This window comes from Felis catus, chromosome A3, assembly GCF_018350175.1.
Source record: "Felis catus isolate Fca126 chromosome A3, F.catus_Fca126_mat1.0, whole genome shotgun sequence".
Lineage (NCBI taxonomy): Eukaryota > Metazoa > Chordata > Mammalia > Carnivora > Felidae > Felis > Felis catus.
The window spans coordinates 27,438,461-27,464,541 of NC_058370.1; the positions used below are offsets into that span (position 1 = coordinate 27,438,461).

At 43.1% G+C, this 26,081-nt stretch overlaps 1 protein-coding gene across 2 annotated transcripts in view; it reads right to left on the reverse strand.

The window, feature by feature from the left end:
- DEFB128 (defensin beta 128) overlaps nt 1-26,081 on the reverse strand; it is a 71,571-nt gene that overhangs the window by 741 nt on the left and 44,749 nt on the right. The window lies entirely within an intron of this gene.

Here is a 26,081-nt window from a genome sequence, read left to right on the forward strand (position 1 = left end):
ACCGTGGCATGACTCAAAGCCAAGTTAACCTTTAAAAGAGTATCACAGACAGGGCTTTTTAAGTTAAGAGAGACAGTGGGTTTCACACTCATTGACACGGGCAGCAGAAATCTCCCTTTGCCAACACCTCGTGGGTCTCCGCAATAAATGCTGCAGAGAACTTCCTTTATCCAGCCTCTGTGTCTTCATAACCATGCTCCTCCTGGCTCTGCTCTCTCTCTCACTCTCTCTCTGTCTCTCTCTCTCTCCTCCTTTTTGTCTCAAATAAATGTGTTGCCCAGGGAATCAAACTCAATTCCATGTGTACCCATCTCCCTAGAGATCCAAACTATTCGGAGTATTGTACTGAGGTCCTAAATCGCCTGTTTTTAATTCTTTATTTGCCCCTGTACCCATATTTGGACAAGCTCACAGAACAAAGAGGGAGAAAAGAGACACTTCCTCACATGAAATTCAATCATTATGAAACTGGGTCATCCATACTCAATCGACCGATGAGAAAACTGAAATTCAAAGGGAATAATTAGCTCGGTTCATACAACTAACCAGTGATCAAGATATATTTTAACCTCACATCTACATGATTCCAAAGCTTGTACTGTTCTCATTACTGTTGTAGCATAGGCTGAAAATGAGTTTGGATGGAAAAAGGCATGGTGAGGTTCCTGTGTGAAAACTATGTTCAATTGCAAAGATCATTCTAGAGGATGGGTTCATGCCTCCCTTTGGAAAGGACTTCCAAGAGTACAGCTCTGATGTCTTCTTACCACCCTGAATGCTTTCTTCTAAGACACAGACTCAGGGAGAGTGGGTACTTTTGATGACATTGGCAAGACAGCAACAATCTGAAGGCCCTGGCCCCGCTCCTACAGACAGAGTAGTATCTCTTACGGTTTCATGGTACATTTGGACAAGTTACCTGCTGGTGGGACCTCAAAGGGCAGCATAATGAGAACCAGAAACAGCTTCATGTTTACAGACTTCCCAAGAGAAACAGGCAGCACAATTTCGTTGCCCAGCGATCTCTGTCACACACGGTCTTTCAAGAACGACACTAGAGTTTTGGGTGCTATCAGCATTCTGAGCTCTCGTTTTAACCCATATGGACGGACAGGAAATGCAAGCCTACCCTACCTTCATTCCCATATTTGGAGTTCACAGTTACAGAATGTTCCATCGCATCACACCCACTCTTCTTTACTCAGGATGTGAGCTCCCAGAGAGCAGGAACATTGATTTCTCCACCTGGGCCATCAGCCCAATTGGTTGGTCATATGTCCTTATTTGTGTGAGTCGGTCCTAGTTTATTCCTCTTGTTCCAATGTCCCATCCAGCTGGTGCCAACTTTTACTTGCAAAAGTAACCCATTTGGAAGATTAAGTAAATCATTAGCTGATAAAGGCAGACACATACACACATCCGATAGTAATTTTTTTACTGTATGAAACTGTTGTAGGAAAAATAGTATTTTTACGTATGAAACTTCCAGAAAGTCATCTAGTCTTAATGCATCTTAAGACGGCTTTAAGGTTTGCCCAGATAAATTGGTATTACTTTGGAGTCTCCAATAAAGTCTTCTCCAGTACAGAGCAATTCTACAAATGAAGTCTTTCAAAAGAGCAAATTAAAAAAAAAAGAAAAAAAGATCAGATCTCATTAGCACAGTGTTCAACTCATTGTGAACTAGCCCCTGCTAGTCTCTGCTCACCTCTCTAGGCATTTTAGAGAACCACTTATGTTTCTACCAAATTGGTGTGGATGCCTCAACCCAACTTGTTACTTCCACAACCTGTTTCTTTGCACATTTAAATCTCTCTTGGGGCACCTGGGTGGCTCAGTCGGTTAAGCGGCCGACTTCGGCGCAGGTCATGATCTCGCAGTCTGTGAGTTCGAGCCCCGCGTCGGGCTCTGTGCTGACAGCTCAGAGCCTGGAGCCTGTTTCAGATTCTGTGTCTCCCTCTCTCTGACCCTCCCCCATTCATGCTCTGTCTCTCTCTGTCTCAAAAATAAACATTAAAAAAAATTAAAAAATAAATAAATAAAAAATAAATCTCTCTTCACAAATTTATATCATGCTCTCCCATCCTGTCCATCAAGCTGGCCCTATTGAGCTCCTAATTTTCCTTCCAAACCGAGTTCAGTCATCTCCACATCTGTGAAAGTTTCCCTTGACCCAACTAAATATGCTGCAAACTCCCTTCTTTTGTCAACACTGTATCTTGTCCATATTTTCGGTGGCAGTCACAATACGTCATGTTCCAATTATTTGTTCATCTGTAATAATCTACGAGCCCCTCAAGGGCAGGCCACTGGCCTTGTTCAATTTGGAGTTCTTAATGCACAACACAAAACCCATGCTATATTCTCAGTGTGTAATTACGGAATGAATGATTGCAAAGAACCAAACAAATTATTGCTCTATAAAATACCCAAGGCAGTAATGAAGTTAATCAAGACATTTCCTAAAGAATTCTGTTTACCATGTTTTCCAATTTCTGGACACCAGAACTTTGAATTTACAGTAATTAGTAATTACAGTAATTTTGAATTACAGCCCACCCAAACAGCTTTCCGTGACCACAAAGAATCTGGGAATATGTGAAGGCTGAATAAATATTTGTTGATGATAATGAAACTTGAATCACAACACGGGGTTCAGGCTACAGCTAGGGTTAGGAATGAATACTGTGTATAGCATATTATGTTTGCCAGTAACCCGAGTGAATTAAATTTGTCAAGGAGGAGGAAGTGCCAAATGCTACTGATATTTCAAGATGAGGAACAAGAATTGACCAGTGGCCCCACCAGATCTGTACTAGTCCCACCAGTACCTCATTGGTTTCAGCTCAATGACCTCTCACAAGTGCCTACTATATGACAAATGCATTTTGTATACATCACTTACTTTAAGCCTTTGCATTTATGAAGTACAAAATTAATACCTCTCTCTTTCCAGTTGGAAAACTACGATTTAGGGAATTGCTAATGTGTCCAATGTCACACAGCTAGTAGGGAATGAACTAGGATCAACCCAGGTTGATCCCATGATCAACCCAGGTTCTCCATGAACCTAAAAGTAAAGGCCTTAGCTATTAGCTAACTTGCCTCTTTTGGGCAGTTGCCTCCTTTGGGTCAGTCTTTGGGAGGCCAAGACAAAATATTCAAATACAAGGTGTTGCTTTGTTCACAAAATTTATTGGTCATGCACTTGACTGGACATCCTCCCACCCACCTCCTTATATCCCACTCACCACTCAGAGAGCAACCTATTATTGAGAGAATTCATATTTCTGATTTTCACAGGTGACATTGTTACATCCTGGAAGTAATATCTCTTGCCTGCTTGAATAGATTCCTAAGTCTTTGTTGGTCAACTCCTTGTCACCTGTGTCAACTCTTTAATATCAGAGAGACCTTTTGCAATCCTTATGGGGCACAAAAAGCACACAGTCTCATTTTCAAAGCTCTTTGTGGCTAAGCAAGAGATTTCCCCTTGAGTAGACTGGGATGCATAATTAAATGTTGCATTTTAGTTGTGGTCATTAAAAAGAAAAATCACCCATCAACGTTTGTAACTGCACCTCCCACTGTGACCCATAGTCATACAAATTGCTTTTAATACCTTACTTATAAATGAACTTTAAATGTGTTATATTTCTTAGAAATATCCTCTGAATTCTACTCAAGATGTTATCTTCCCCAAATGTTGAATAGGCTAAATCCAGACAAGAAATAGGATTCCTAATTCCCTCTTACAAAGACTGGAGGACTCAAGCAAGATTCTTTTGTTGTTCTTTCTTTAGAGATGTGAGGAAGTTGAATTAACACTTCATGCTAGAAAAAAATCAGACACACAGACAAACAAAAAAGGTGAAAATGGACCACCCATACTCTTGCCTCTGTTGTTAACATACTGATGTTTAGCCTTCTAGATATTACACTCCAAAAGTCATTTATTTTGACAACTGTGTAAGAAGTAAGATGAAATAAAGTGAGCTTGCTTGCTTTGCAGCCACTCAGTTTAAAATAGAGTCTGCTAGTCAACACTCCCTGGGCACACACATATTTATAAGCATACAAAGTCTACATTCATTTCTCTGATTCAAGAAACAGGCCTATTGGCAAAGCAGACATGACCCAATACAGAAGAACCACATTCGGCTATGTTTGCTATCCACCATTATGCCTAAACATACGCCACCAGATAGTTTCAGAAAAATAAAAAATATAAAAGAAGAACTTAAATGAACAATAAGGATAAATAACTTCAAAGGAAATAAAGCTAATAATGAGGACAAAAGAGAATTATTAAAAATGACAAGAGTGACAGATTTGACTACATAAAGTGCGTAACATCTTTATAACAAAATGCATGCAGGAGAGGGTTCAAGCCAGTGTAAGACCTGGGTCAGGTCATGGTCTCACAGTCATGGGATTCAGCCCTGTGTCGGGCTCCATGCTCATCATGGAGCCTGCTTGGGATTCTCTCTCTCCCTCTCTCTCTGTCTCTCTCTCTGTCTCTCTGTCTCTCTCTCTCTCTCTCTCCCTCTCTCAAAATACATAAACTTAAAAAAAAGATAATCAGAGTAGAATAAAATTTATAAATGCATTCTATACCATAAAAGGATTAAAATCCATAATATATAAAGAGTGTTTACAAATCAATAACAAAATGACAAATGACCAGTAGAAAATAGGCAAGCAATATCATAGAAACAAAGTATGTATGTGCTTCTTGCAGAAGGTTGATATAAATTTAGAAATACAATGTTCGTTTTAAGAGAATCTGCTTTTAATCCATAAATTGTCTCACAAGATAGATTTATTAGGTTAAGACTGAGGGACCCAATTAGGATTGCAATTTGCCGTATATTACTGTTCATTCTCATTCCACTGCACTCCTGAGACCCAAGTATACCAGGAATGTGTCATATTTTATGAAATGCACATTTGGAACTTTTGTGTGTGTGTTTGGACAATAAGTGTGAAACATTACACAAAAAGCATACAAATGTCTCGTGATAATACCAGTTCACAAACGATATTTGCTTAAATACTAAAGATATAGGTGCTGGGAGGGCTGGGTGGCTCAGTCAGTTAAGCGTCCAACTTTGGCTCAGGTCATGATCTTGCAGTTTGTGAGTTCGAGCCCCGTGTCGGGCTCTGTGCTGACAGTTCAGAGCCTGAAGCCTGTTTCAGATTCTGTGTCTCTTCTCTTGAAAGGGCGGGCCTACGCCAGCCGACTCCATCTTGTTCTGTGTCCTTCACCTTGACCACACCTCCTCCCCTTGACTCCATCTTGTTCTGTGTCCTTCACCTTGACCACACCTCCTCCCCTTGACTCCATCTTGTTCTGTGTCCTTCACCTTGACCACACCTCCTCCCCTCGAGTAAACCCTCCCTCACCTGCCGGACCCTTCCCCAGGACCCCTCCCCAGCCAATCGGCTGAGGCCATAGCCATTACCTCACCAACTGCCCCCAGGCCCCAATAAAACCTTTGTCCTTTTGAAACTCGCTCTCTTTCCCTGGTATCTCACCGCTGCGTCGGTGCAGGTAGGGGATTGAGCTCGAGCTAGCTCGAATAAAGGCTCTTTGCTTTTGCATCGGACTCGGCTCCCTAGTAGTCTTTGGGGATCACGAATTCTGGGCATAACACTCTCTGTCTGTCCCCTGCTCTCGCTCTGTCTCTTTCTCTCTCAAAAACAAACATTTAAAAAAATCGTTTCAAAGATATAAGTACTTTAAGTAGCTTTAAATATGCCATTTAACCATTGCTATCCTTCCCCCCCCCCAGAACTATTAAAAGATGAAAGTATATGAAATAAACAATGTCATGATTTTGTCTCCTTGCTGCAGTGTGTTTCAGATCATATTATAAAATCAAAAATGAATCTGAAGTTTTATTTGTTTTTGTTATTTTTTTGATAGTTAAATAATAGCATGATATGTGGATAGAGAGGTATCACCAGTGGCTTTGATGCGGCATTCCATAGCATGCCAAAGAGAGACTTTTCTCCAGGTGAGATGTATGGCTACCCACGTCTGCCTGATTCTTCGAGGCTTTTGTTGATAAGAACTATCAGGTCAGAGGAACACAAGATAAAAGAAAAAGATCATATGTTAGTTACGAGAAATAAATGGTTAACCGATAATTAGTGAATCTGGTTTCAGCAGATTGGCCTTAGAGATGGTCAGAGTAAGTCTCTAGTAATAATTAATGATTGAAAAACTTAAAGTGACTTTTTTTTTTTTAAGTTCAAAGAGTGTTAGATAGGGGCACCTGGGTGGCTCAGTCAGTTAAGCGTCCGACTTTGGCTCAGGTCATGATCTCACAGTTCGTGAGTTGGAGCCCTGCATCAGGCTCTGTGCTGACAGCACAGAACCTGGAGCCTGCTTTGGATTCTGTGTCTCCCTCCCTCTCTCTCTCTCTCTCCCTTACTCAGGGTCTGTCTGTCTGTCTCTCTCTCTCTCTCTCAAAAATTACAGATTAAAAAAAATTTTTTTTTAATTTTTTTTCAACGTTTTTTATTTATTTTTGGGATAGAGAGAGCCAAAGCATGAACGGGGGAGGGGCAGACAGAGAGGGAGACACAGAATCGGAAACAGGCTCCAGGCTCCGAGCCATCAGCCCAGAGCCTGACGCGGGGCTCGAACTCACGGACCGCGAGATCGTGACCTGGCTGAAGTCGGACGCTTAACCGACTGCGCCACCCAGGCGCCCCTAAAAAAATTTTTTTAATAAAAATAAGAGATAAAAATAAAAACAAAGAGTGTTAGATGGCCCAGATGGACTCTGCTTCTGATATGACTTGAAGAGAAAATCACATGCATGTCCATGATGGTTCAGCTGTGCCCAAGACTGGATGGTTCAAATATCCTGTTATTGTGAACTCTAGTTAAAGATAAATAGAAGAGGGGCAGGCACCTGGGTGGCTCAGTTGGCTAAGCCTCCAACTTTGGCTCAGGTCACGATCTCACAGTTCATGGGTTCAAGCCCCACATCGGGCTCTGTGCTGACAGTCTGGAGCCTGGAGTCTGCTTCTAAGTCTGTGTCTCCCTCTCTCTCTGCCCTTCCCCCACTTACACTCTGTCTCTCTCTCTCTCAAAAATAAACATTAAAAAAGAAAAAAAAAACATAAGCAGAAGAAACCAGATCTGCCAATCAACCAACAACATGCCAGATGCCTTCATGTTTCATCTTCTGTGTATCTAAACCCAAGTTGATCTCAGCTAAATATTTCTCTTCTCCCTCAATAATAAAAAAAAAATTGATAGTAAAAACAAACATGTTATAGAGATTTTTCTCAATTTATGATGAAGTTGCATCCTGATAAGCCCATTCTAAGCTGAAAATATCATAAATCAAAAATACATTTAATATACTTAGCCCACTGAACACCGTAACTTAGCCTAGCTGACCTTAAATGCGCTCAGAGCACTTACATCAACCTGCAGTTGGGCAAATCATCTAACACAAAGCCTATTTTAAAATAGAGCACTGGATATCGCGTGTAGTTTCTTGACTACTGTACTGAAAGTGAACAACAGAATGGTTGATGGTTACAGCATGGCTGTTAAGTGTATCGGTTGTTTACCCTGACGGTCGGTCGCAAGGCTGACTGGATACTGCCGATACCCAGCATCAAGAGAGAATATCTTACCACACATCACTAGCCTGGGTAAAGATCACAATTCAGGGGCGCCTGGGTGGCTCAGTCGGTTGAGCGTCTGACTTTGGCTCACGTCATGATCTCGGGGTTTGTGAGTTTGAGCCCCGCGTCAGGCTCTGTGCTGACGGCTCGGAGCCTGGAGCCTGCTTGGGATTCTGTGTCTCCTTCTCTCTGCCCCTCCCCCACTTGTGAGTTGCTCTATCAAAAATAAATAAATGCAAAAAAAATTAAAATAAATAAATAAAGATCACAATTCAAACTCAAAGTATGGTTTTTACTGAACATGTATCACTTTCGCAACCATTGTAAAATCAAAAAGCCTAAGACAAAACATTGTAAGTCAGGGACCATCTATATGTGAAATTTTGAGTTCTAAAGGTGGGAAAAACAAATTGCATTAATAATATTTACGGTAGGAAGAGTAATGGTCCCCTAAAGATGTCCACATTCTAATTCTCAGAAGCTGTGCATGTATGTTACATGGCAAGGGAGAGTCACGGTTGTAGACAGAATTAAGCTTGCTAATCAGCTGACCTTAAAATAAGGAGACTATTTTGGATTAACTGGATGGGTCTCATGTGATTCCAAGGATCACTTAAACGTGGAAGAGGGAGGTAGACGAGTCAGTGTCAAAGAAAGATCTGACAATGCTACGTAGCTAGCTTTGAAGAAGGAGGAAGGGGCCATGACCAAAGAATCCAATCCTCTAGAAGTGGAAAAGACGAGGAAAGATTTTCCCTTAAAGACTCCAAAAGGAACACAGCCCTGCTGACACCTTGCTTTTAGCCAAGTGAGACCCATTCCCGACTAACTGCAGAACTATAAGATGGTAAAGTTGTGTGGGCTTAAGCCACTAAATTTGTTGTAATTTGTAATTGCACCAATAGGAAACGAAGACAATATTCAATCTCGTGTCCAGAGGTCAGGCTCCTTCCAGTGATCTAGAACAATTCCATTACTCAGCCGAGTGATTATAACAAAGCACGTACTGTCAGAAAGGGCATACTTTGCCAGCAAGCTTCCAAACCTGAACCGACACTTTATTCACACAGGACAATTGGTATCTTCTAGCCCAGAAAGTAAACCCTGAAATAACTCATTTGCACGGGTTTTTCTCTGAGAGTTTTAAAACCCAAATTAGAGACACAGGGGCACCTGCCTGGTTCAGTTGGTGGAGCACACAACCCTTGATCTTGGGGTTGTGAGTTCAAGCCTCACACTGGATATAGAGATTACCCTTTAAAAAATAATAAAATATTTTAAAAATAAAGAAATAAACTAGAGATACATTCATCCTTTGAGAGAACAATCCAGAGAGATCTGAGGTACCTCTAGGTCAGGTTATGGAGGAGAGCCTATGTTCCCAGAAGGAGTTCACATACACCTTCAGATGTTCAGAAAAATGAGAAAAAAAAATATTTTTTTCAATCAAAATAATTTTAGGGTAAAAATATTATTTTGAAAACTCATTTACTGAGAGAGCAAACTAGGTATGTAGGTAATGGCTCAACACAACACCTACTTCATCTGGAGTTTTTCCATACTGTTTTAGGTTGAAAACAATAGTTACAGATAATCGTAAACTTTTTGAAGCAACAAAATTGATATACCTCAGAGAGCATGTATAAACTTTCAAGGTTAGTCAAAACTGGGTTCTTAATCCATTCCCTTCATATCAGCCCAAGAGGCAACAGAAGATGTTAGGCATATTTTTCCCAGTTGAAATACTCCATCCAGTATTCCTGCAGCCCCCGTAAAACCCACTGAAGTCATGCTTCCTCCCCCTTTCTTCCATCCTTTCCACTGTCGAATTCAGAGAGTTTGCATTTATCACGACGAGCACTGAGGAATATATAGAATTGTTGGATCGCTAAACTGTACACTTGAAACTAATGTAACAATGTACACTAATTACAATGGAACCAAAATCAAAAACATAAACAAACAAACAAAATGAAAATGAAAACATTCAGGTAGTTTGGACTTCGAGCACCACCTAGTGGCCAAAGCAAATCCTCTCATTAGCCGTCCAAGCATTCCAAACTCCAGAACTTCAAGGCAGAGCCCCAGCCATGATGAACATGTTTCTATGATTGTTCTTCATGGTCCGTGGACATCTAGAGACTTCAAAACATTAACAAAAGAATTTTCTAATATCAGGGAAAACCTTTAAAAATTCAAAAGCAACCATTATAGTTTTTACCCTGTGTAGGCAACTCTAAACAAATTTGTGTGCACAGTATCTTCTGAAATTAAAAATCAGGTATAAGGAGAAGCAAGTTGTCCCAACCACACCACTAGCCATTTTACATCAAGCAAATGCTACGTTAGAAAAAAGCTCTAGAGGCGCCTGGGTGGCTCAAGTCGGTTAAGCATCTGACTCTTGATTTCAGCTCAGGTCATGAGCTCATGGTCATGGGATTGGGCTCCCCACACTGGGCATGAAGCCTGCCTAAGATTCTTTCTCCCTCTACTGCTCGGGTGCTCTGTCTCTCTTTAAAAAGAAAAAAAAAGAAGGAGAAGGAGAAAGAGAAAGGGAAGACGAAGGGGAAGGGAAGGTAAAACTCTAAATTGAATGGTCCTGGAGTGAATTTTTTTTAAATCAGTTTTATTATACAAGATATATATCTTTTTTTTTTTAACGTTTATTTATTTTTGGGACAGAGAGAGACAGAGCATGAACAGGGAGGGACAGAGAGAGAGGGAGACACAGAATCGGAAACAGGCTCCAGGCTCTGAGCCATCAGCCCAGAGCCTGACGCGGGGCTCGAACTCACGGACCGCGAGATCGTGACCTGGCTGAAGTCGGACGCTTAACCGACTGCGCCACCCAGGCGCCCCCAAGATATATATCTTTAGTTAAAGCTAAATACTCTGATTCACAAACATGTCACGACCTTTAATAATGCTTTCTCGGAAATGGGGTCAGGTTTCTTGGCTATGTTTCTAACAGATGACATATTCTGTTGGAAGTTAAAACCACAGTCTATGACAACGGAAGAAACTATCTTGTATCCACGGAACAGAGACCTCATACTCAACCATGAAAAACTAAAAGCTTTTCCTCTAAGATCAGGAAAAAGACAGGCATGCCCACTCTCACCACTTATCCAATACAGCATCAGAAGTCCTAACCAGAGCAATTAGGCAAGAAAAAGAAAAAAAGGACATCCAAATGGGGAAGGAAGAAGTAAAACTGCCATTGTTCGGGGATGAGAAGATATTATATACAGAAAACCTTAAAGATTCCACAAAAAAAAAAAAACACCTTGTTATAACAAATAAACAAATTCAGAGGGGCACCTTTGTGGCTCAGTCAGTTAAGTGTCTAACTCTTGATTTTGGCTCAGGTCATGATCTTACAGTTTGTGGGATCGAGTTCCGCATTGGGTTCTGTGCTGTCAGCACTTATACACATGTCCTCTCTCTCTGTCTCTCTCTCGCTCTCTCTCTCTCTCTCTCTCTCAATAAGTAAACAAACAAACAAACTTTTTAAAAATCTGTGGCATTACTGGGGAACCTGGGTGGCTCAGTTGGTTAAGCACCTGACTCTTGGTTTTAGCTCAGGTCATGATTTCATGCTTCGTGGGTTTGAGCCCCACGTCAGCTGACAGCTCAGAGCCTGGAGCCTGCTTCGGATTCTGTGTCTCCCTCTCTCTCTGCCCTTTCCCTGCTTGTGCTCGCTCTTGCTCGCTCTCTCTCTCTCTCTCTCTCTCTCTCCCCCAAAAATAAATAAACATTAGAAAAACATTTTTAAGATATATACAAGTCTATACAACCAACTTTTAATCTTAGTTTCTTCTGGAGAGGGAGATGAGAAGGGTTTCAGGGATAAAGGAAACAGACCCTTGGTCTGTGAATCAATGAGGACTCAGATCCACAGCCTTGCTAAGTGATCCTTTGATAACTCCCTTTTCTTTCTTCAGCTTCACTTTCCTGTCTGTGACATAAACGTTGGACTAGATGTCCACCCCAGTTCTTGTATTCTAAGCTATTCGTTCATGGCTCATAAAAATGCCCCTTTGTCCTTTTAGGAAAGACCCCGCTCTGTAATTTGGGGAGTACATGAGATCATTGGGAGTGGAGGTTGTGTCCTCACCACATGCACTGGTAACTGAAGCAGACGCCTAGGTGCTTCATCCTCTACTTCCTCTACTGGCCACCCCCCACCCCTCCACACCTATGCCCCACTCCCTAGCTCTACCTTCTCCTCCCGGCTTCATTCCCTATCACCTCCCACCTGTTCTTACAGAACTCTCTTCCCTAGTTTCTTTGCCTCCCATTGTGTACTCCAACAATCAGAGTGATTCTTTTCTAATCTATTTTGTTTCTAAAATGGCAAGGTTCTATATGACTTTATACAAAAATTAAACTAATCTAGAAGTATATAATGGAGAAAGTGAAGGCGACACACTGCCCATAGCACTTAAGAAAAGAAGATCTACAGTGAAGACTGGGATTCAGCCCACGAGAAACACCTGTAAAACATCCTGTTTACTCCTCTAGAGGGAGCTCTAGGATATTCGTGTGCTCCTTGACATGGTAGCAGATTGTTGTAAAGCCTTATGGTCCTGGAAAATGCATTATGCCATTCTATTAGCAAGTATAATGCTGATCTATCCTAACAAGGGGCATTATGATGTGCAGTAGCACAGGGACTGGGTTCACATTAGCTCCACTGCAGAAAGGCACTGCCACGATGTCACTTGTAGAGGCCACCATCATATGCATCAGTAAACTTTCCTACTGGGATCCACATCTCCCGCTGTAAGAAGACCTTAACCCTGATCATTTAACAACTTCATACACTTTTTTTTTCCTTTTTTTCCTTCTTTTTTTTATTATTTTTTTATTTTTTTTAAATAGGCTTCACACCCAACACAGAGCCCCAACACAGGGCTGGAACCTAGGATCCTGAGATCAAGACCTGAGCTGGGATCAAGAGTCGGACACTTAACCAACGAGGCCGCCCGGGTGCCCCACAAGTTCATACGCTTTCTTTATGTTTCTCATTAACAGACCATTGAGGTCCAGACTATTGGTGCCAATGGATGGAAACACAAGGAAATCATAACTGATTCTTAAAAGCCTCTTCCCAGAAGTGACACCAATCATTTCACCTCACACGTTATTGGTAAGAACAAATTACATGAGCACACTTAGATACAGGGGGAATGCGACATTGGCAACCTCTTCCAAGTGACAGTTATATACTATGGAAGGGGAGGGCGCGTTTCAGGGGAAAGCTGGACAGAGTGGCCACAGGTATAGAGGAGGGTTGAAAGACGCAGAGAGGTACAGAGGAGCTGAAAGATGCTGGGTAGCTAAAAGATAGTGCCACATGTCTATGACAGGAGGGCACAGACACCAAAAGAAACGAGTGAACACTCTTCTCTTATTTTACAAATAACAATCACCAAAAAAGAAAGCACAATTTGTTATATATTCAAGCATTCAACAAGAAAAGACATTTTTGCGTCAACGTGCTTCCAGAGTCTAAATACCCAAGTAATCATGTGGCTAGGTAATGAGGACTCCAACCAGTTGGGATTACATAAAGTGCCAATGTATATTGTGTTGTACTAAAATGGTACGTTTTCCTTGGATTTGCTATTGTAACGCAAAGAATCGTGGTTCATTGTCCCAAAACAAATAGAACTGTATTCAACTTGCTTATCTGCTATTATACAGCTTTATAAATGAACCTATCTTGTTTCTGACACACAAATTTCGCCTCCGGAGAACTACAGGCGCACACACTCTGCACCCACCCCATGATCACCCGTGCAAATTTTCAGTCCCCTGCATGCCAGGCTGTCTTCACTGGGAGATGGGAAATCTCTTGTAGGTCTTTGCTCTCTGGACGATGGCAGAAGGGTATGTGCGTACGTGGCTGCAGATCATGCTGTGCCCTGGGGTGCCCTGGGGTGAGGGCCCGTTCGTAGGACTAGGAGAGATAAGTCACAGGTACAAAGAGATTGGGATCTGTCTGCCCAGACAGAGGGGTTATCAGAGGCTCCCCGAAAAGTTCATTGTACTTCCCACACTGGACTACCTTGATCCCTGAAATCGCCCTAGTCATGTGACCTAGATGAAGGAATTGACCTTGTTCAAGCTCTCCTTCTTAAGGTCTTTTATCTTATAGTCCCTTGACCTGGATTTCCTGCACAATTTCCTTATTCCTTATCTCATTTCATGGGACAATAACTTCGCTAGGACTCTAACAAAAGAGACATGAAAAAGGGAAGGAATAAAAGAAGGCTGGGGGGCATCACACAGTAGGAAGCAAATATTCTATGGGCACCAACCATGCACTGAATGCCACTTAAGTTACCACACTTAAAACTCGTAACACTTCCGGGGCGCCTGGGTGGCTCAGTCGGTTGGGCGTCCGACTTCAGCTCAGGTCACGATCTCGCGGTCCGTGAGTTCGAGCCCCGCGTCGGGCTCTGGGCTGATGGCTCAGAGCCTGGAGCCTGTTTCCGATTCTGTGTCTCCCTCTCTCTCTGCCCCTCCCCCGTTCATGCTCTGTCTCTCTCTGTCTCAAAAATAAATAAACGTTAAAAAAAAAAACAAAAAAAAAAAAACCTCGTAACACTTTCGAGTTTGGTGTCATTGCCAGCGTTTTTTAAATTTGGAAACTGAGGCTCAGAGGCTTGACAGGACTTCTCCAGGGTCTCATTAATGTGTGAGCAGTGTAAACTGAATGGAATCTGTTCTGCCTAACTCCGCCTCCTGGGATTACACCCAGTCACATCTTCAGCTCCCTGATTTTGTTATTATGGAAGCCTTCTCCTTGAATTCATCAAGATATATACTCCCTTGACTCAAGTACATTCCATGTGTCAATCAGACTCTTCCTTCCTCGCTTTTCTTTGTCAGCGGCCACTCCATGACTGATCGCGTCAACTGCTTTCTTGCCAACATCTTAAGAATCCAAACACTATCATTTTCTGCACCTATCTGTATGGAAAAAGTTCAACCTTAGCTCCTTTCTTTTTCTTTTTTAATATTTATCTTTAAGAGAGACAGACAGAGAGAGCAGTGGAGGGGCAGAGAGCGTGGGAGAGAGGATCAAAAGCGGGCTCAGCACTGACAGCAGGGAGCCCAATGCGGAGCTCGAACTCACGAACCATGAGGCCATGACCCCAGCTGAAGTTGGACACTTAACTGGACTGGATCCCCAGATCCTTTTAAGTGCTTGCCTTCTCAAAAAGAAAAAAAAAAAAAAAAAAAAGAACAACTGATAAGAATGCTGGATAAAATCACAAAACTGTACAGATTAGTGGCATCTGAATTTGTCATTTTCCATCTTTACAGAGCCCTCAGCAGCAGCCATTGAACTGCCTGTTTGCCTCACTCAACAGAAGGCTCAATGAAGGTGAGAGCCGTACCTGGTTTTGCTCACTATTTTATTTTATTTTATTTTTTTATTTTATTTAATTTTTTTTTCAACGTTTATTTATTTTTGGGACAGAGAGAGACAGAGCATGAACGGGGGAGGGGCAGAGAGAGAGGGAGACACAGAATCGGAAACAGGCTCCAGGCTCTGAGCCATCAGCCCAGAGCCCAACGCGGGGCTCGAACTCACGGACCGCGAGATCGTGACCTGGCTGAAGTCGGACGCTTAACCGACTGCGCCACCCAGGCGCCCCCTTAAACCACTTTAATGTAAACCCCATGACAGTAGGAACTGCTTGTGGTACATACTACTGGCCCCTGAGACGGTTTCTAGAATGTGATACATGCTCAATAAATAACTAATGAGGACATTAGACGAAGAAGAGCTTAAAATGGTCAACAGTAGTCCAGGGTTTAAAGAGACTTGCTTTGGAAGTTCCAATGAAGCAGAGACTTGAGAAATCAGTAGGAGGCTGCTTATGAGAGGAGCGGGAAAGGACACTATCAGAGAAAAACTGAACGGCATTCCTAAGATCCCTCCTTCATACCGTATACGCTGTTCTGAATATGCTCTCTACTCAGAGCTCTCCCATTCTCTCCCGTCCCACGGTCACTCCCATGAATACACGCAGATTCAGTCCCTGTGTTGCAACCAAATGTACTTCTGCTGTTGAAGGTAGCAAGATGGTGGAAGAAGAGGCCCCTGGATCAAGTCCTCCCCACAGAAATACAAATTAGCAAATATCCACAGACAAGATGCCTTTCTGAAAATCCCAGAGTGAGGCTGAAGCACCGAAACCAAGGAAACCGACTTCAGAAAGGTAAGAGGAGCAGGTTCACTTTGACCAGATCAGCGCTCCCCCGGGCAAACACGGTGCCACACCAAGCGCCATCTCCTGGGCCCACAATTTCTCCCCAGACGGTTAGCCTCCCCAGCATTTCTGGGTCCCTCCTTGGGAGCCCACTTCTATCTCGGAGAACACTGGGACGACTGACAGACCTAGACCACAGCGAGGCAGCTGGAACAAAGAAGGGGTGGGGCTCACAGTGGCCAGCACTGCATTGCAACCACATTGCAGCCATGACCTTGCCCAAACAGAGAGGCCGGGCAGTGACTCCTCCCACCTGTGAAGCCAAGTCAACAATCCCTCTGGCCGGGGAACACAGTCAGCATTTCTGCCCGGGAGGGTCCTCAGCCCATGGTCCGACCCAGATGCAGAGCACAGTCCATGGCCCTGCTTGGCCGTGGTACACAGTCAGGGACCCTGCCCAACCACAGAGAATAGCCAGTGACTCCACGGGGCCAGGGAGCAAAGCCAGCACCCCAACCGATCACACGGCACAACCCGCAACCCTGCCCAGTGTCAGACCACAGCCAGTAGCCCCACCCAACGATGAAGCACAGCCTGCGGCTTCGCTTGCACACAAAATCCAGCCAGAAGCACCATTTCATCAGGGAGTACAAACTGTAACCCCATCCAATCAGGGGTGGCTGCAGGAACTAGCCAGTGGCCCTGCCCGGTTATGGAGCCCAGCCGGCGGCAGCACTCCACCAAGGAGCCCGGTGAGCCCAGCGACTGGCACTGCCTGACCGTGGATCCCAACAGGCAACACTTCCCCACCACGGAACCCAGCCAGCAGGTGGGAGGCCAGCCACCAGCGTTACCAAAGCTCACAGCACAGGCAGGAGCTCCATCCGACCAGAGACCCCACAGCAAGCCCCACCTGCCAGTGAAAAGTCCAGAACCCCAGGCTGAACCGACTTGTGAAGGTCCTTCCGTGCCAAATTGAACCTGTATCGACTGGAAGAGGTGACTGCGTCCTCAAAGGCACAGACACCACTACATAGATACAAGGATCACAAAGAATCAGGGAAACATGGCACCACCCAAAAAAAGTAATAAGATTCCAAGGGTGCCTGGGTGGCTCAGTTGGTTGAGCATCTGACTTCAGCTCAGGTCATGATCTCACGGTTCGTGGGGTCGGGCCCCGTGTCAGGCTCTGTGCTGACAGCTCGGAGCCTGGAGCCGGTTTCAGATTCTCTCCCTCTCTCTCTGCCCCTCCCCCACTCACACTCTGTCTCTCTCTCTCTCTCTCTCTCTCAAAAATAAACATAAAAAAAAAGTAATAGGACTCCAATAACCAACCCTTAAAAATAAAGATATGTAAACTGCCAAAGAATTCAGAATAATCCTCTTAAAGAAGTTGAGTGAGGTGTGCCTGGGTGGCTCAGCCGGTTAAGCGTCCAACTTCAGCTAAGGTTGTGATCTCAAGGTCTGTGAGTTCAAGCCCTGCATCGGACTCTGTGCTGACAGCTCAGAGCCTAGAGCCTGCTTCAGATTCTGTGTCTCCCTCTCTCTCTGCCCCTCCCCTGCTCTCGCTCTGTCTCTGTCTCTCTCTCTCTCTCTCTCTCTCTCTCTCTAAAAAATAAATAAACATTTAAAAAGTTCAGTGAACTGCAAGAAAACATAGACAGGCAATAAACAAAATTGGGAAAACAATACTTAAACAAAATAAGTTCAAAAAAAAAAGAAATCACTTTTAAAAAATTCCTAGAGCTGAAGAATTTCATAACTGACCAAAGGCACAATCCATGAAGAAACAGTTGATAAGGTAAACTTCACTAAAATTAAAGACTTCTGCTCTGCAGAAGACAATGTCAGGAACATGAGAAGGCAAGTCACAGACTGGGGGAGAATATTTGCAAAAGACCCATGTGATAAAGGATTGCTATCCAACATATACAAAGAATTCTTAGAACTCACTAATAAAAAAAAATAAACAACCCAAGTAAAAAATGGGCCAAAAGCCTTCACAGACACTTCAACAAAGAAGATACACCGATGGCAAATAAGCGTGCAAAAAGATGCTTCACATCATTTGTCGTCAGGGAAGTCCAAGTTAAAGCAATCGTGAGATATCACAACATACCTATCAGAACGGCCAGAATCCAGACACCAAAACGCCAAATCCTGGGGAGGCTATGCAGCAGGAACTCTCCAGCGTTGCCGGTGAGAATGCAAAATGGCACAACCAACTTGAAAGACCAAAGCCAATCCGGTGGCTTCTCACAAAACTAAAGACACTCTTACTGTCTGATTCCACAACTGTGGGTCCTGGGTACAGGTATCCCCCACTTCCCAAAAGTTCACGGTACACCACTTTGCTTGTACGAAAGCCCCCCATGAGCGCTGTTTTCACTACTCAAAAGAAACCCGAGGAGGATTCTTCCTTCCACAAAAAAAAAAGGCAGAAAGCGAAGCCAGCATTCAGAGTTTGTTTTGCAGCCAGCTGGTATGGAGGCGGTGTGCCCCCGAGTAACAACAGTGGCCCCGCCAAACGCCTGCCCCCGGACCTACACTCGGCATCTCAGCGTCAGGCCACCAGAGCCAGAAAGTGGGTCTCTGAGCATCTGTGCCTTGTCTCGATTTATTCTGTGCATTTATTGGCAAAGGTGTGTCCTAAGGTATCGGAAAAGCCTAAGAGAGGTTACTTTTGGGGTCGGGGAACACCCTCAAATTTTCCCATATAAATTAATGGTAACTGTCTCTTCATTTTACACCATGCCATCTCACAAAAGATTTCATAGGAACGCTCCACTTTTGGATACTGCGGGAAACCTGTACTTACCTAAAGGAGTTGAAAACTTAAGCCCACACAAAAACCTGCAGACAGAAGTTTAAAGCGGCTTTTTTCATAATTTTGCCAAAACGTGGAGACGACCAAGATGTACTTCAGAAGGGAAATGGATAACGACGGCGGTGCGTCCAGACAATGGAAAATTCTTCCATGCCAAAAAGAAGTGAGCTAGCTAGCAAGCCATGAGAAGACATGGAGGAAATTTAAATGCGTATTACTAAGGGAAAGAAGCTCATCTCAGAAAGACACAAACCGGGGGCGCCTGGGTGGCTCCGTTGGTTGAGCGTCCCACTTCGGCTCAGGTCAGGATGTTGCAGTTGGTGAGTTCGAGCCCCTCGTCGGGCTCTGTGCTGACCGCTCAAAGCCTGGAGCCTGCTTTGGATTCTGCGTCTCCTTCTCTCTCTTTGCCCCTTCCCCACTTGCAGTCTCTCTCTTTCTCTTTCTCAAAAATAAACACTTTAAAAAAATTACTGGTAAAGGTAAACATATAGTCAAATTCAGAATCCCTATATATTGCAATGATGTTAAAATCCCTTTTAACAAGTGCAAATCACTGTAACTATGATAACTCGTTAATGGAGACACAATACAAAATCGTGTGAATTATAACATCAATAACCTATGTTCTGAAGAGGGAAGAAGTAAAAGTATGAAGTTTTTGTAGCAAACTTAAGTTGTCATCATCTTAAAACAGGATGTTGTAACTATAAGATGTTTTGTGGAAATCACAAAGAGCTGCAGTCTATGCACGAAATGTAAAGGGAAAAGAATCAAAGAATAATACCACTACAAAAAGTCATCAGATCACAGAGGAAGACGGCAAAAGAGGAAGAAATGTTAAAAGTTACTAAAGGAAGGAGGAGAAAGAAGAGGAAAAGCCAACAATTACCAAAATATCAAACTAAAAAGCTTACTCAACAAAGGAAACAACCAATAGCGTGAAAAGGCAATCGATGGACTAGGAGAGAATATTGGTAAATCGTGTAGCTGATAAGAAGTTAAGATCCGGGGCGCCTGGGTGACGCAGTCGGTTAAGCGTCCGACTTCAGCCAGGTCACGATCTCACGGTCCGGGAGTTCGAGCCCCGCGTCGGGCTCTGGGCTGATGGCTCAGAGCCTGGAGCCTGTTTCTGATTCTGTGTCTCCCTCTCTCTCTGCCCCTCGCCCGTTCATGCTCTGTCTCTCTCTGTCCCAAAAAATAAATAAACGTTGAAAAAAAAATTAAAAAAAAAAAAGAAGATCCAAAATATATACGGAACTCCTACAACTCAGTACCAAAAGAACAATTACCTTGATTTTTAAAAATGGGTAAAGGACCTCAATAGAAATTTCTCCAAAAATACAAATGGCCAACAAGTATATGAGGTGCTCAACAACACTTACCATCAGGGAAATGCACAAATCAAAACCACAATGAAATATCACTTCACACCTATTAGGATGTCTATGATCAAAAAACAAACAAAGCTAACAAGTGTTGGCAACAATATGGGAAATTTTTGAACCCTTGTACACTGTTGGTGGGAATGTAAACTGGTTCAGCCACTATGGAAAACCGTATGGAGGTTCCTCAAAAAATTAAAAATAGAACTCCCCTAACGATCCACCGACCTATTCCTGGGTGTATATCCAAGGGAAGTGCGATCACGATCTCAAAGAGATATCCGCATTCATATTCACTGCAGTATTATTCACCACAGCCAAAGCATGGAGTACTCTAAATGTCCACTGATGAATGAATGGATAAAGAAAATGTGGTATTTGCATATAATAGAATATTATTCCCCCTTAATAAAAAAGGAAATCCTGCCGTTTGTGACAACACGGGTGAATCTGGAGGATATCACGCTAGGTGAAATAAGCCAGACACTTAAGAACAGATGCTACGTAGTCCTACTTAAATAATCTAAATTAATAAAACTCATAGAAGCAGAGAGTAGAGTAGTGGTTCCCAGGGACTGGCGTTGGGGGCAGGGAGGGAGATGAAATGGAGAGATGTTGGTCAAAGAGTACAAAGTTTCAGTTATGCAAATGTAAGAACTGTAGGACACAGTGCCTACAGTTAACAATACTGTATTGTATACTTAAAAATTTGCTACAGGGGCGCCTGGGTGGCTCAGTCGGTTGAGCGTCCGACTTCAGCTCAGGTCACGATCTCACGTTCGTGAGTTCGAGCCCCGCGTCAGGCTCTGGGCTGATGGCTCGGAGCCTGGAGCCTGCTTCCAATTCTGTGTCTCCCTCTCTCTCTGCCCCTCCCCCGTTCATGCTCTGTCTCTCTCTGCCTCAAAAATAAATAAACATTAAAAAAAAATTAAAAAAAAAATTTGCTACAACACGGGGAACCTGAGTGGCTCAATCAGTTAGGTGTCCGATTTCAGCTCAGGTCATGATCTCATGGGTCTCGCAGTTCGTTGTTCAAGCCCCACGTCGGGCTCTGTGCTGACAGCTCAGAGCCCGGAGCCTGCTTCAGATTCTGTGTCTTCCTCTCTCTCTGCCCCTCTCCCACACGCACTCTCTCTCAAAAATAAACATTAAAAAAAAAAAGTTTAAAAAAAGTTTGCTAAAACAATGTATCTTATGTTCAGTGTTCTTATCACTAAATTTAAAAATATATTTTTAGGGGCACCTGGCTGGCTCCGTTGGGAAAGCATGCAACTATTGATACCGGGTCACGAGTTCAAGCCCCATGTGGGGTGTAGAGATTATTTAAATAAATAAAACTTAAATAAGTAAATAAACAAATAAAAAAAATAATTTTTTTAATAATGAAAAATAGACTTTAAACGTAGGAAGAAACTTTTGGAGGTCATATATGTTTATAAGCATGTGGTGTTGATTGTGGTGATAGTTTTATAGTTGTGTACCAATCTCCAAACTCATCAAATTGCGTGCACTAAATAGGTACACCTTTTTGTATGTCAATGATACCTCAATAAAGTGTTTGTTTAATTTTTTTTTTCAACGTTTATTTATTTTTTTGGGACAGAGAGAGACAGAGCACGAACGGGGGAGGGGCAGAGAGAGAGGGAGACACAGAATCGGAAACAGGCTCCAGGCTCTGAGCCGTCAGCCCAGAGCCTGAGGCGGGGCTCGAACTCACGGACCGCGAGATCGTGACCTGGCTGAAGTCGGACGCTTAACCGACTGCGCCACCCAGGCGCCCCTAAAGTGTTTGTTTAAAAAAAAAGAAAAGAGGGGCACCTGGGTGGCGCAGTCGGTTAAGCGCCCGACTTCAGCTCAGGTCACGATCACACGGTCCGTGAGTTCGAGCCCCGCGTCGGGCTCTGTGCTGACGGCTCAGAGCCTGGAGCCTGCTTCGGATTCTGTGTCTCCCTCTCTCTCTGCCCCTCCCCAGTTCGTGCCCTGTCTCTCTCTGTCTCAAAAATAAACATTAAAAAAAAATTTTATAAAAAAAAGAAAAGAAAAGAAAGCCATTTTCAGATAAAAGAAAACTAGCAACCCTGCTTTAAAAAAAAGGCTGAAGAAATTTCTTCCAAAAAAGGTTGGTGGTGGGGGGAGGAGAGGAGATACAACAGAGGAAAACAGAAGTTCAACAATGAAGGGAGAGCAACAGAAATGGTAAATATTTTGGTAAATATAATAGACTAGTCTTTCCTCTTAAGTGCTTTAAAATACATATAACGGGGCACCTGGGTGGCTCGGTCAGTTAAGTGTCCCATTCTTGAATTTTGGCTCGGGTCACAGTCTCACAGTTCATGGGATTGAGCCCCGCATTGGGACTCTGACAGCACAGAGCATTCTCTCTCTCTCTCTCTCTCTCTCTCTCTCTCTCTCTCTCTCACTTTGCCTCTCTCTCTCTCTCTCAAAAAGTAAATAAACTTGTAAAAAAAATATGTGTAGGGGCGCCTGGGTGGCTCAGTCGGTTAAGCGCCCGACTTCGGCTCAGGTCATGATCTCGCGGTTCGTGAGTTCAAGCCCCGCGTCAGGCTCTGTGCTGATGGCTCAGAGCCTAGAGCCTGTTTGAGATTCTGTGTCTCCCTCTCTCCCTGACCTTCCCCCATTCATGCTCTCTCTCTCTGTCTCAAAAATAAATAAACGTTAAAAAAAAACTAAAAAAAAAATATGTGTAAACCAACTAAAAGCAATGACTATAACAGGTCTCATGGGGTTTTTACTATATGTAAATGTAATACATACGACAACATACAGAGGACAGTATAAAGGGACTTATGTAGTGGTGAGAATACTGCCTTCCATTCAAATATCAATTCTATGGAGATTATGAAAAGATAAGATTATATATTGTAATCCCTAGAGAAATCACAAAAAAAACTATATAGTCAAAAAAAATCAATGAAAAAATTTTAAAGAGATACTAGAAACATATTCAAATAATCTAAAAGAAGGCAGAAGAGGTGAAACAGGGAGATAAAAAAGAAAGAACAAGCAGAAAACAAAAATAAACCAAAACCCAAATATATTGATGATCATAGTACATGGAAATAGTTTAAATACAGAAATTAAAATTTGAATGGATTTTTTTCACTAGAAAATTAGAGACCCATGAAAGAGCCATGGCTTATTTTAATATTTTTTAATTGTAGTAACATAGACATAACATTTACCATCTCAACCATTTCTAAGTATACAATTCAGTAGTGTTACGTACATTCACACTGTTGTGCAACCAATTTCCAGAATTCTTTTAATCTTGCCAATCTGAAACTCTTTGCCCATTAAACAATAATTCCTCATTTTCCCCTCCGCTCACTTCCTGGAAACCACACTTCTGCTTTCTGTATCTATGAATTTGACTTCTCTAGGTACCTCACATAAGTGGAATCATACAGTATTTATCTTCCTTGTGACTGGCTTATTTCATATAGCATAACGTTATATTCAAGGTTCATTCATGTTACAGCACATTTCAGAATATCCCTCCTTTTAAAATCTGCATTATTATCCATAGTATGTATATATACCACATTTTGTTTATCCATTCGTCTGTCTGTGACACTTGTGTTCCTTCCACCAGGAATAATGGTGCTATAAATATGAGCGTATAAATATATCTTCTAAACCCTTCTTTCAGTTATTTGGGGTATATACCTAGAAGGGAAGTTGCTGGATCACAGGGTAGTTCTATTTTAGTTTTTTGAGGAACTGCCATGCAATTACCCTTAGCAACTGCACCTTTCTACGTTCTCATCAATAGTGCACAAAGATTCCAATTTCTCCACATCCTCACCAACTCTTGCTATTTTCGGGGGTTTTTGATAGTAGATGCCCAAGAGATGTGGAGTGGTATCTCAATGTGGTTTTGATTTGCATTTCCTTAATGGTGAATCACGTGTTGAGCATAAATGGGTTTGGATTTGGAGGGAGGGGGGTGTTTCTGGGTTTGTTTGTTTGTTTTGAGAGAGAGAGAGTGAGAGAGAGAGAGAGAGAGAGAGAGTAGAGGTGAGGGGCAGAGGGAGAGAGAGAATCTTAAGCAGGCTTAAGGGCCTCAATCCACGAACCTGGAATCACGACTTGAGCCGAAACCAAGAGTTGGATGCTCAACCAACTGAGCCACCCAGGCACCCCGATAAATGAGTTTTTTACACTATATGCTATTTACAAATATATACATCTTATATGGAAATATATGTAGTCTCAAAATGAAAGGATGGGAAAAGATATACCATGCAAACACCTGTAAAAAGAAAGCTGGAGTCACTATATCAAAATCCAACAAAGTTAACTTCAGATCATGGAATAATACCAAGGAGAAAAGGCTTGATTTATAAAACAATAATCATATTGTCTTGGGTTAAAAATTATATAACTAAAATACACAGAATCTATTGTGTGTAAGTCAGGAGAGGTGGAATTATAATGCTCTAAATCTTTATAAGGAGGAGAAAGACACTAATTAGATTTTGATAGGTGAGTATGTATGATAAAATTTCTATGGGGCACCTGGGTGGCACATGCAGTTGAGCATCCAACTGCAGCTCAGGTCATGACCTCACAGTTTGCGAGTTCGAGCCTCACACTGGGCTCGCTGCTGTCAGCATAGAGCCCGCCTTGGATCCTCTGTCCCCTTCTCTCTGCCCCTGCCCCAATGCGCTCTCTTTCTCTCAAAAATAAATGAACGTTAAAAAAAAAAAAAATGCTAAGTTACTGATTAAGTAAATATAGTGTGTGCCTTCCAAACAAGGGATGGAAATAAATTTAAAGTGAAAAATATTTAGTCAATCAAAAGAAAAGCAAGGAGATTCCAATTCAAGATGGCAATGTAGGAGGATTCTGAACTCACCTCCTTCCACAGCCACACTGAATCTATGGCTACTTACAGAACAATTTCCTTGGGCAGGTGAGGCGGGGCAAGGACGGTGTCTAGCTGAACAACTCCTATACATTGGGTGATTGGGGGAAAAAAACACACTGAAGTAGGTAGGAGAGGCTGAGACACAATCTCACCAGGTATCCCACCTCCAGCATGGCAGGCGTCTAATTTAACACACATCTAGGGGATTATGCAAATACTCTCCAAAGCCCGGGGCCGGTGGGCGCCATATTTGTGCTGTTCCTCTGCCTCACTCAGCTCACCAATATCTCCCAGAAAGGAGCTTATACAGCTTCTGACTCCCCAGGTTTTTACCGCTGCCACCAAGGGGACACCTCTAAACTGCCTGCCTCTATTTGCCAGCAGGGCTTACACTTACAGGTCTCACAGGACAAAAACAGAGAAAGATTTCTTAACCCACTACCAACACCAGGGCAGAGCGGACTGAGGTGACCGGCCACTCTGTGAAAGGGGTCTATTAGCTTATCTTCAGAGCTGCAGCTCTGAGAGGAACAGGCTGCTAATGAAACACACATCTAAGGGCCAACTGTAACCCTCTCCAGAGACCTCAAGAGAAAGGCACTTATCTCTGCTCTCTCCCTCTGCTACTATAGAATACGATGCCCAGAGCGGAATTTACGCACACGTATTGTGCCCTGGTTTTTGCATCTGGTGCCCCAGTTTTTATGCCTGCCACCCAGGGGACAATTCTTGATTGCCTGACTCTGATGACCAGCAGGGCTTGCATTCATGGGCCCCATGGGACTGTAATACGTGGAGAGACAGTTCTTGGCTGGCTACCAATCCCGTAGGGCACGATGCAGAGACAACAGACTGAGACACACACCCAGTCTTTCTGTGAAAGAAGCTGATTTCTTACCTCGGAGCTTCTGGTTGGGCAAACACCTAGAGGCCTGTTGAGGTGCTCTCTGGGGACAGAGGCTGGTGGACTCGATCTCTGCACTTCCCCTCCCTCCCTCCGGGTCACAAGTATCTCCAAGGGAGGAGCCTGTGTGCTCACAGGGCCCCTAAATTTTTGCATCTGCCACGCAGGGGACATCTCTTAATCATCTGGCTCT